Raw genomic sequence first — 10,657 nt, 5'->3', positions numbered from 1 at the left:
AAGTACAAGGTAGATTTGCCTTAGAAATTCTTGAAACTTTAGTGGCTTTGTTAACTGACTTTCCGTATGAATTTTTATACGAAATTCAACAGAGGAATAGCCCTTATATGGTAGTGTAATACTACCAAATTTGGTGCCATTCTGAGTGCGTTTCGATGCCCAACTAAAGCCTCAAAGTTCATGCTTCAAATCTGGAAAATCCCTGTTCAATGAGGAAATTTCAGTAACTTTGAGCCGCTATATTTTGGTGCTCAAAACTCCGATTCTTGTTCCGCTTGTTGTGTTTTAAATTTTGATTGTAACTCTACTTGAGTTTCAAATTTGGGAGGCTAGTTCACATTGTGTGAATTTTGCCGAATTTTCAAAGTTGGCCAAAAACTAACCCCAAAACTGTCTTGATAGCCAAAACAGCAACTTGAAGCCAAAATTTGAATGTCTTCCATTTGGAATCATGAAAAAGTGTCTACTAGTAACTTTTGGTACATTGGAAGTAGTTTCCAATGGTACCATTTTCCAATTTTGGACTTACAGGGAGTGAGATACGATTTTTCAAAGATTGCGTGTCAAATCTGAAATTTTTGAACTTAAAGGAAATTGAGTTTTCGAACTCTCTATTTTTCCTTTGATACCACTTGACCGTTTTACATTTGATTTCAAAGATGAAAACCAGATTTCTCTTGTGTTTCTAAAACCCCACTCTTTGAGCCTCGATTTACGAGTAATTAAGGCTCATTTTTGCGATATCTTCTTAGATTGTTCACTTGTACAATCTTCTTCGATAATTAGGGGTTTTAAGCGATAGTGTATAATAGTTTATTATTAATTGCTCAGGCATTCAAGAGGACTTTCAAGAGGATCCCACGGTGGACGTCTGAACCCTCGAGTGGACATTGCTCACTTGTTTCTTTTGTGATTGGTGAGTGTCAAGTATGTGAAATACGTGATACATGTTAAATGCTATTGATATCGAATATTTTGGAAATGTTGAGTCTAGTGTGTACTTTATCGCACTCGTTCTCATTTAAGTGAAATGTACTTGAATTACTTGACATGAAATGCTTGAATTGCTTGAAGTGACTTGTTAAGTGAATTAAGTGAAGTGTTTAAGTGATTATTTATGCTATGGCTGCATAAGTCATTGGAGTGAATCTCCTCGACTCAAAAATGTTAAGTGGGGGACGCCCAACTCTCACTGGCCAACCTTGGACTCGAGCCGGCATGGGCTTGGTCGGGCTCCTTGGTGAACCATGAGAAAACGTAAGCTCGACCTAGTGAGAGGTCTTGCCTGGCATACTCGAGCAGTATCGCCTCAAACAAATGACAGGCGGGCCCGGTACAAGGGTATGTAATGGTGAACGGGACATGATAAGTGAGATTCTACGGATTATAACCTACCCGATTGACGGAGTGTCAACTCATGGAGGTTCTTGATCGTGCAAGTGGAAAATAGCTCCTGAGAGCTCCTATATTCTTGAATTGTTCCTATTTACCTTTTCTTGCTCGAATTGTCATTTACTCGAATATTATTGCTTTACTCGTTATTTGGGATTGTTACTTGAACAACGTGCTTGCATGTGTGTTCTTGGCCTCACGAGCAATCGCTCACACCGTAGATTTGTTTTCCTTAACAGGAACGGACGGAGTGAAACTTGGTGGAACCCTTTGAATGTACTTTTGTATTAGGGTTTCAAATGTAATTGACTAGACTTTTGGCTGTTGTATATTTTGGGAATTGATGTATCTTTTGGGGATCCTAATATAAGGATTGGGTAACTTATGTATCGTGAACTTGTGGTGTAAGAAAGGATAATATTTATAGAAGTTTTCCTCACTTCTTTACTTTGTTTTGTCGTTTTAGAAACTATTGCATTAAGCTTGAACGGGAATTGTACCGATTCCTGGCGAGAGCTGGGCAGGCGTCCCACGGATACCCTTTGGTTCCCCTTAGAGAGAAGTGGAGGCATCACAAAAATTACTAGAAAACCTAATTTTCTCTTCTTATACTTGAGTGTACTTGATGTATGGGTAACAGGAGCAAAAAGGGAGGAATTTTGTGGAGGATTTTAGTTGTTTTCAAGGCAGTTTGCTACTGGAAAAATTTCAGCTTTATGTGTTTGGCTAGGTCATTAGTTTACAAGCTTTATATGTGGATTTTGGTGGATATCTTTGTTAAGAATCATGCTATATGCTTCTTTATATGATAAAGAAGAAGTATTATATCTATGGAAATATTAGTAGTTGATAGGGAATTATTATGGTGAGTTTGTCATATGTTTCTTGTAACAGCCCCACTTTCCCCTAAGGCTGTGAGAACCCTGAAAATGGACATATAAATATCAGTGCATATTTAATTTACATTTTAATTCTTTAATAAATTTTAGCACTAAGTCCAATTGTCTTTAAATGAGTACGTAGAAATAAACGTCAGGTGCAAAATAAAAGAATTGTGCTAAACTACTAAACTTCTTAGTTTTGTTACATTAACTTCATATTTCTATGGTAAACTATTTCATTGATCTAATAATTAATTTCTTTGAATTCTAGTATTGTAATTAATTGTTTTGCAATAAAAGTATAAAGATAATTTCTATGTAATAAATAATATAATTGTGCCAATATTGAATTATTCGGTTTGCCATACTAAATTAATATTTCTTGAGTTGGATTAATTCTATTACTTTAAAATAAATCCTTTGATTTTCCGATAACTAGTTTTAATCGTTAATAATGTTAAATGTTAATAGGAATTTCGGCGTTAAGATGAAAACCAATGAATTTTAGATAAATATGATACTAATATACTAAACATACTTAAGGCGTGAAAATTTCGATAATTATAGTCTTATCCTTCTCTGTTTTCACAATAAGTGCGTAAAAATAATTTTTATGTGCAATCTGACACCCTTGGATTAAATTATTGTTTCACTTGACTTTATATTACTAAAACGATAAATTTCGAGTTAACTAACTCTATTTCTTGGGAATAAATAATTGGAAATTTTGATAACTAATTTAATCGCTAAATAATGTTAGGAATTACTAGGAACCTTAACATTCAAGTTTAATTGATTATTATTCGATAAAAATGGTTTAGGTGTATTAGCGTATAATTAGGCGATCAAATCATACTTGGGATAATTCTTGGAATTAAGTTAGAACTAAGGGCTTAAGTGGAATTTTGGATGAAGCGTGAAAAGACTAAAACACCCTCCACTACCCCACAAATTACCATGCAATTCAAAGCAGATTTCGGACAATATCATAGGCCACCTCCTTACTCGGCCAATGCAAATTTTCACCACTTCAATACACAACCTCTTCCTACCCTCAAAACCGCAGCACCACTTCACACTCCACCTTCCTGCACACTTCCTACCCAGATAACACTCTGCCTCACTTTGTTATCATCGCCAGAGATAGAGAGGGAGAGACCGAGCTGCATTGGCCAGCTTTCAACTCCAAACATTTCCAATTACTGCCAGCCCCAATTCCTACTTAGCATTCCAGCACATTCCACTTCTAAATACCGACCCAACCCCACTCACAATACCCAATATATACATTCCCTTAATCACTCCACTACGGTGAACCACTCCACCCCATATCCATTCCTCACCTCGTGATCATCGACCAGGAGTGAGAGAGAGATCTACACTCTGCAAGCCGAGAGTGAGAGTGAGGGAGAGCCGAGCTTCTTGTTTCCTTTCTTTCTGTCCGTAAGCTAGAGAGGGAAGAGAGGGACTTGCGATCCATTCTGCCTTCTAACCGTGAGCTGGTGAAGGGACTGAGGGCTGAACTTTCTCCATTCCAGCCACCACCAGAGCAAGGGAGAGGGAGAGCTAGTGGTCTGCATTTTCTGGGCTGCCGAAGGGAGGAGGATTATTTCTGCTGCTAACCGTGTGTGTGAGCTCCATTTGAGGTAACTTCTGAGCTGAAATTAGTTGGTTATAGGCAAGTGAGGTCAGCTACGGACTTGCATGTGGTGCTTGTGAGGTTAGATGAGGATTTATGACTTAAGAAATCTGACTTGGATAAGAATTTAAGCTGTCGAAAGATTGAAGCTGGAATTGCAGCTTGTTTCCGGAAATTTGCTGGAGAATGGTTGTCTTTCACTTGGGTAGGTGCTTGACTAATTAAAATCAGAAAGTTAAGCTTTGCATGAAATTATCAGACCGGCTAAGCAAGAGAAATAAAATAAAAAGAAACCAAATCTGCTACATGCATGTTTCTGCCGAGAGTTGAGTGGGAAATTTTGGATCAATTGATGACCTGTTTTTCTTTCTCTTGAATCTGTCCGAACTTGATGCTGAATTAGAATCTGATTTTGGAAATTAAATTGATAGCTAATCAGTTAATCTAACCATGCATGCTTTGGTTGTGCAATCGGAAGAGGAAAAGTTTCAGAAAAATCTGTTTTGATGTAAATGTTTCTGCCGAGGAAATGATTTGGAAGGGTAGCTGTAATTCTGTTTTCATGTGATAACCTGAGCACTCAAGTGTAATTAGCCGAGTGAAACTTAATGATTAAGATGCTTAGGACTCTGCATGTTAATTCTATGAAGTTGATTGATGAATTAAGGAATTGAGGAAATTCTGGTTTGATGAAAATCCACTGCCGAGATTGATGAAGAAATGAATTGCTTAATTTGCTTAATTGTGACAAATTGTGGTTATAATCCTAACTATCCAAGTAAAAATAAAATGCTTAAGGACCTGCATGTTGAGCTGCACGATTGGACAATGAAGCTAAGAACTTGGAAAATTCTGGTTTTGTGAATTGGAATCCCTATGAACTGAAAATCTCCGAGACCTTGAACTTGATTCTAATTGCGCAACCTGTCTTACAGTGATGTTATGAGTTAATCTGTGTGATTAACTAGTTAACAATGTGTTAATTAAAGTTTGCATGAGGTCTTGTAACTTGGCTAATCAAGAAAATAAAATGAAAGCAGAAAGTTTCTTCATGCATGATTCATCCGTAGCTTGCTGGACAGATTCTTGAATTTCTTTTGGGATGCTTAATCCTGTTGCTCGAATTTGATTATGGAACCAGAAATGCTAAGTAGTGGCCGAAGGTTCACGTGTTGAATCTGAGAATCTAGAAACCATGTTTTAACCAAGGAAAAGTTGCATTTATAAAACTCTAAGTGCTGGAAGAGTAGTGATAGTCGAGGGGATGAACCAGAAATTTCAGTTTGACTTTGGAAATTTTTAAATGGTTCCTGGAGTTTTTCCTTGGGGTGTTAGGAACTCGAAATGCATGACAAAATGTACATGTAATCTGTGAAAGCTATTTGGCAATGAGTCATTTGATGTCTTGAAAGATTTAACCAAAAACATGAATATACAACTGCTGGAAATTTTCCTTGTGATCGCCAAAGTTTGAGTTAAAAATTCCAGCTTGAGTGTGAAACTTTCTTTGAATTCATAATGGTTGAAATTGTCTAGAAAATGTGGTGCTAAAACTCTACTAGAGTCGTATGGATGGTTAGACAAAAAGCCTTGTGGTTTTAAAAAGAGAAAAAGGAGCTTTTCCACATGTGATCAAGAGCTTCCAGATTTTCGGAACTTCTGACCAGTCTAGGTAAAATGCATATATCTTGGTGTAGGAAAATCCGATTGAGGTGCCGTCAGTGGCATATGAAAATAGACTCATGGGCCTTTGTTCTGTAGAAATTTTATATTTTTCCGCCATGTATACTGCTATTCGTGACTCCTCAAAAGTAGACTGCCTGGTATGAATGTCTGGTTTCTTTGTGAAACTAAAGTTGGATTTGGATTGAGATTTTAGCTTACTTGTGGTTTAAATTCTTGATTAAATTGTGGTTGGGAGTGATTGATGTTGTCCAGGGCTAATGATTGATGAAGCCCTTGGCCATTTGAATGATTTTATAAAGTATTACTGGATGATGGAAGTTAATTGCTGGAATGTCTTGGGGCTTTACCTTTATTTTTATTTGCTTATGATGGGTTTGCTGAAACCAAGTGCTAATGATTGATGAAGCCTTGGTTGATCACTTTATTTTATTCAGTAATGCAATTGTTGAAAGCTAGGGCTAATGATTGACGAAGCTCTAGTAATTTGCTATGTGGTTATTTGCCATATTTTGATCCATATTATGATCTCGAAATGGAATCGGAGCGGGGGGGAATTGTATAGACCTTGCGAACTCGAGTAACTGCGTTCAAAATTAACCAAAAATATTTTCCAACTAGTATTAAATTATAAAAACTCAATATCTAGTGTTTTGCCTAAAATTTTCCAACTCGATAATTTTCTTTAGCTCAATCTAGCCTTGATAGCTATAGTAAATAAGCTCTATAGCTTTTGAAAACTCTAAGTCTTATTTTAATTCCTTTTCTTTCCTTAAGCTTTGCACTTGGATAGTTAACTATAGGAAAAGTTCCAAAATGCGAGTTTTACTAATCTTAGTGAAAAGCTTGGGAAACTTGCTCGGCAAGAAACCCTATTTTAGGAAAAATAGTTTTTAAGGATAATTTTTGCAAAAGCCGTAACTTTAAAGAAATGTTCAAAGTAACTTCCTAACGTGGATATTAAGAGGTTTGTCGACTTATTTCAAGAAAATAATATTAGTTACCCTTTTATAAGGATAAGTATCTTAAGGAAAACTATAATAAACATTTCTTCTATTTTTGTCAAGTTTTAACCTAAGGGACTCTTGATTCTTCTAAGAAAAGTAGACTAGTAGTATATTAAATATACCTCGATGTCTATAAGCTTAAAAGCTGAGTAGAAACTTATAGTTTCAAAATTTGGTTTTTAGGATATTGCGAGGACGCGGAATTCGATTCCCAACTTGATAACTGAACTCCACTCTTGGTGAGTGTCCCTGCCTGTTCTTTTCCTACTTGAATTAAGTGCTTTCTTGACTCGATATGTGATGAATTGTAAAATGAGTTTTTGATCCATCGAAGTGAGCAGTGTGTACTTTATCGCACTAGCCGTTCGAGTGGTGACTTGCGTGAATCATTTTTCTCGTGAATCCTTAATCTAAGAGTAGTTACGTCGTTGGGCGAATCCCTCGGCACTTGAATCAACTACAATAATCCTTGAATCTAAAAGTAGTTACGTCGTTGGGTGAATCCCTCAGCACTTGAATCAACTACAATAATCCTTGAATCTAAAAGTAGTTACGTCGTTGGGTGAATCCCTCGGCACTTGAATCAACTACAAAAACGTCGATTCGTGAATCTCTCGACTAATCCTATTACGGGTATATCTCGAGTATACTGCGTCGGTAGACGAAGTTCGGGCCCGAAGCGGAGGTATGAATGGTGACGGGTTAGGATTAAAATGAGTGGATCTACATGGACTATAAGTAGTGAGAGTTGACGGAGGGTCAACTACGATGAATGGTGATCAAGCGAGGAAAATGGCTCCTGAGAGCCCCTGTATCCTACCTTGTGTTGTTATACGCTTTCCTAACTGTTCAATTTGTTTAAGTTATTTCTCGCTGTTTGATTTACGTGAATGCATGTTTTGGGGCACCACTGAGCTTTAGCTCACCCCACGTTTATTTGTTTTCCTTACAGGTCTGGAAGTTGAAAGAATTTGAGCTGCTTATATTTCCTATGAATGTATTTGAATAGCTTGAATTTAGATTTCGGTTTGTAATGAATTCTATGTTAAGTACTGTACCCTTTCGTTTTGGATTGCCACTTGAAGCTGGAAAAGTGTAATCTCTATTTCTAATACTCAACTTGTACGCTTGTATTAGTATAGTATATCCTTAGCTTTTGCGAGCGTCGCTGGAAGTGTTTAAGAACTGTCGATTGGCTAAGTTTTGTACTGTTATCTCTGAAGTTAATGTGGTGGTAGAAATCGATTTATTTTCGGAAGGATCTTTATTGTAATAGCTTAAGTTAATCGTCGGAAGATTTTAGGTTGGATTGCTTGTGTGAGTCCTGGCGAGAGCTGGGCAGACGGCCCGCCAACCCTCTTGTTCGCCTTAGGGGGAAGTGGGGTCGCCACAGGTGGTATCAGAGCTTTTACCAAGCTCAAACCGGGAAAAGGTTCTCGGACTGTGGGGATTGACTTGTTAAGTGTGAAACAAAAGTCTACGGATGGGGATATTAGATATGTATGTTGGGTAGGAATCTCAAATATAAGTGATTCATGCTTGGGACTGGCCAGCTTGAGTTGTGAATCATCTTATTTTTGGGTTCTTGTACCCGAATACCAGATATTTCATTCAATGGTGTATTTGCAAGCTGTGAAGAATTTAGTATACCGCATTATGATGGGACTAGAAAGCATGATTAAATTTGGCGAAGTAGAATCGAAAGGACCAAGTCTAGCTTTTGAGAGTTTAAGGTGAAGAACCAATAGCGAGACCTTGAAGATTAGTGCCAATTCTGTTTTGAGATGAAAATTTTACTAGTCATTCAATGGTAAAGGGAATATATGTCACCTCTTACCCAAAAATGTGGCTTTAGACTTAGAATTTGAGGGGAATAGCAGTTTAAATAAGAACTATGCAGTTATGAATGGCTCTAAACCCGGAGGAGAGATAAGTTTGCCACATGATTAGTATGCTATCAGTTGCAAATAATTAAAGGTGAGCTCAAGATGACATTGTGGTCTTTGAACTGTATTGAAGGATTATTCGGGGCTAATATCCAATGGGATAAAGATACCTAACTGTTAGGTTATTAGAAAACTTGATGAATGAAATGTTTGAGTTCATTTAGAATACTCAAGAGCCACTGATGTACTTAAGTAATGATCATATTATTTAATTTGACACTAGACGTAGTAGATCTACAATTTACTAAGAAAATTTGATTAGTGTTCTACGGGGGTCTAGTGGGATTGACCAGGACTAAACTAATGAAGGTTAAGTTGAATCTAAACTAAGGGTTAGGCTATTAGCTATGTGGTTATAATAATTTGTGTATTGTTGTATTGTTTCCTTTCATGCTTATAAAGATTGAAGTTTGAGTTATGTATGAAAATATTGAATGTATTCGTGAATTGTTTGGCTTTTGAAGTTGTATGAATTTGGTATGCAATGTGACTTATATTGTGAGTATATGATTTGATGATTACGTGTTTAATTTTTGTAACGCTGTAATATTCATTAGTCCCGGGAATTAAATAAGTACTAACCTGAGTGAATTTTGGTGACCAAAGTGGTATATAGAACTATGAGATTAAAAAAAAATAAATAAATAAATAATATATGGAGTAGGTGGTGACTATTAGGGCAATCATGTCTTGGTAAAATCGTTGCAGTTTATGAGTTAAAGAAATAGTTATCGTATTATGTATCCAAGTTGTTGATGTAACCATTATTAATAACCAGAAATAGGAAAGGGTGAGAACATGAATAAAATTTAAAAGTTAGTAAACTCGATCTATTTATCAGCCCATACCTTTAGAAGAAAGGTTAGACCAACGTTGAAGCAACGACTTGATAGATCCAGGTTAAACTGAACTTTTGTGAACAAAGGTAGGAATTTCAAGGATTCACCAACTCTATTACGGATAGAAATCAATAGGATGGGATGTTGGAGTCGGAACTTTACCATGTTTGGATATTGAATGCACTTAAAAAGAGATTTGTTTGATTTCTGATTAAAGTGTACTTGAGCTGGATATATGTTGTAATTGACTTTGTTTTGTGATATAATTAAATTGATCATGAATTTGCTTAGTATTAATGATATATATGGAGTGAAATTAACCGCAATCGTATATATGCATAATTGGTTATTACTTATTTTAAATCAGCTCGTTGTGAGAAATATAGAGCCTAGGGAGTGATAATGCTATCTTGGGTGAAAATTTTTAGTTGAGTATGACGCGCAGATAAATTGCAAATTCAAGTAGTTGAACTTTTATATACTTTGGGAAGCAGTCGATTCGACACTTATATTACAAAAAAACACTAAGGCCAAATTCCTTTAGTTAAGGTTTCGTGGCAAACATGAATGATTAGACGAAGTGATGCGGAAAGGGAAGATAAAATACGGAAAGGATACCCAGAAAATCTCTGCGATTAAAAGTGTGAAATTTTGACTATCAAGATCAGAACCAATTTCTTTTCTTCTCGTCCTCCATTCGAATAACCATTTTATTTATATATGTATATAGACCACAATTTTTCCAAATGTGTATTTAATATCCCGTTATTAATCACGAAAGGTACGTAAAATTTTGAAGGTTGAGCCTTTAACGATGTTATAATTGTTGCAAAAGCTAATGGTAGACAGACTTCGACAAAGATGCTGTCAATGGGAATTTAGAAGGAACCCACCCACGTAGCTACCCTATTGACCATATGACTGATACTTTAGAACGGTTGGTGGAGTACCAAAGCTTTAGGCCAATCAACTAACCTAGGAACCAAAAGAGTTGCGAAAATGGAGTGACTCTTGAAATTCGTCTACCTAGGTTTCATTGGGGAATCTGATCTCAAAATTGTAAGATTGAATCGAAGGAATATAATAAGGCCCTAATGAGAATAAGAAGTACGACTATTGTTTCAAACAACTTTGAAGGTAAGTATTGAATAGTGCACTAAGACATGAAAATTTTTCTTTGGGATAAGGCTTCCTTATTCTGTCGTGATAGTGAGTAACGATGGTAATCTCGGTGACATTTAAGAACTCGTTGGATTAAGAAAAAAGTAGT

Source organism: Coffea eugenioides, chromosome 9 (genome assembly GCF_003713205.1).
Source record: "Coffea eugenioides isolate CCC68of chromosome 9, Ceug_1.0, whole genome shotgun sequence".
Lineage (NCBI taxonomy): Eukaryota > Viridiplantae > Streptophyta > Magnoliopsida > Gentianales > Rubiaceae > Coffea > Coffea eugenioides.
This window is presented reverse-complemented; position numbering follows the sequence as displayed.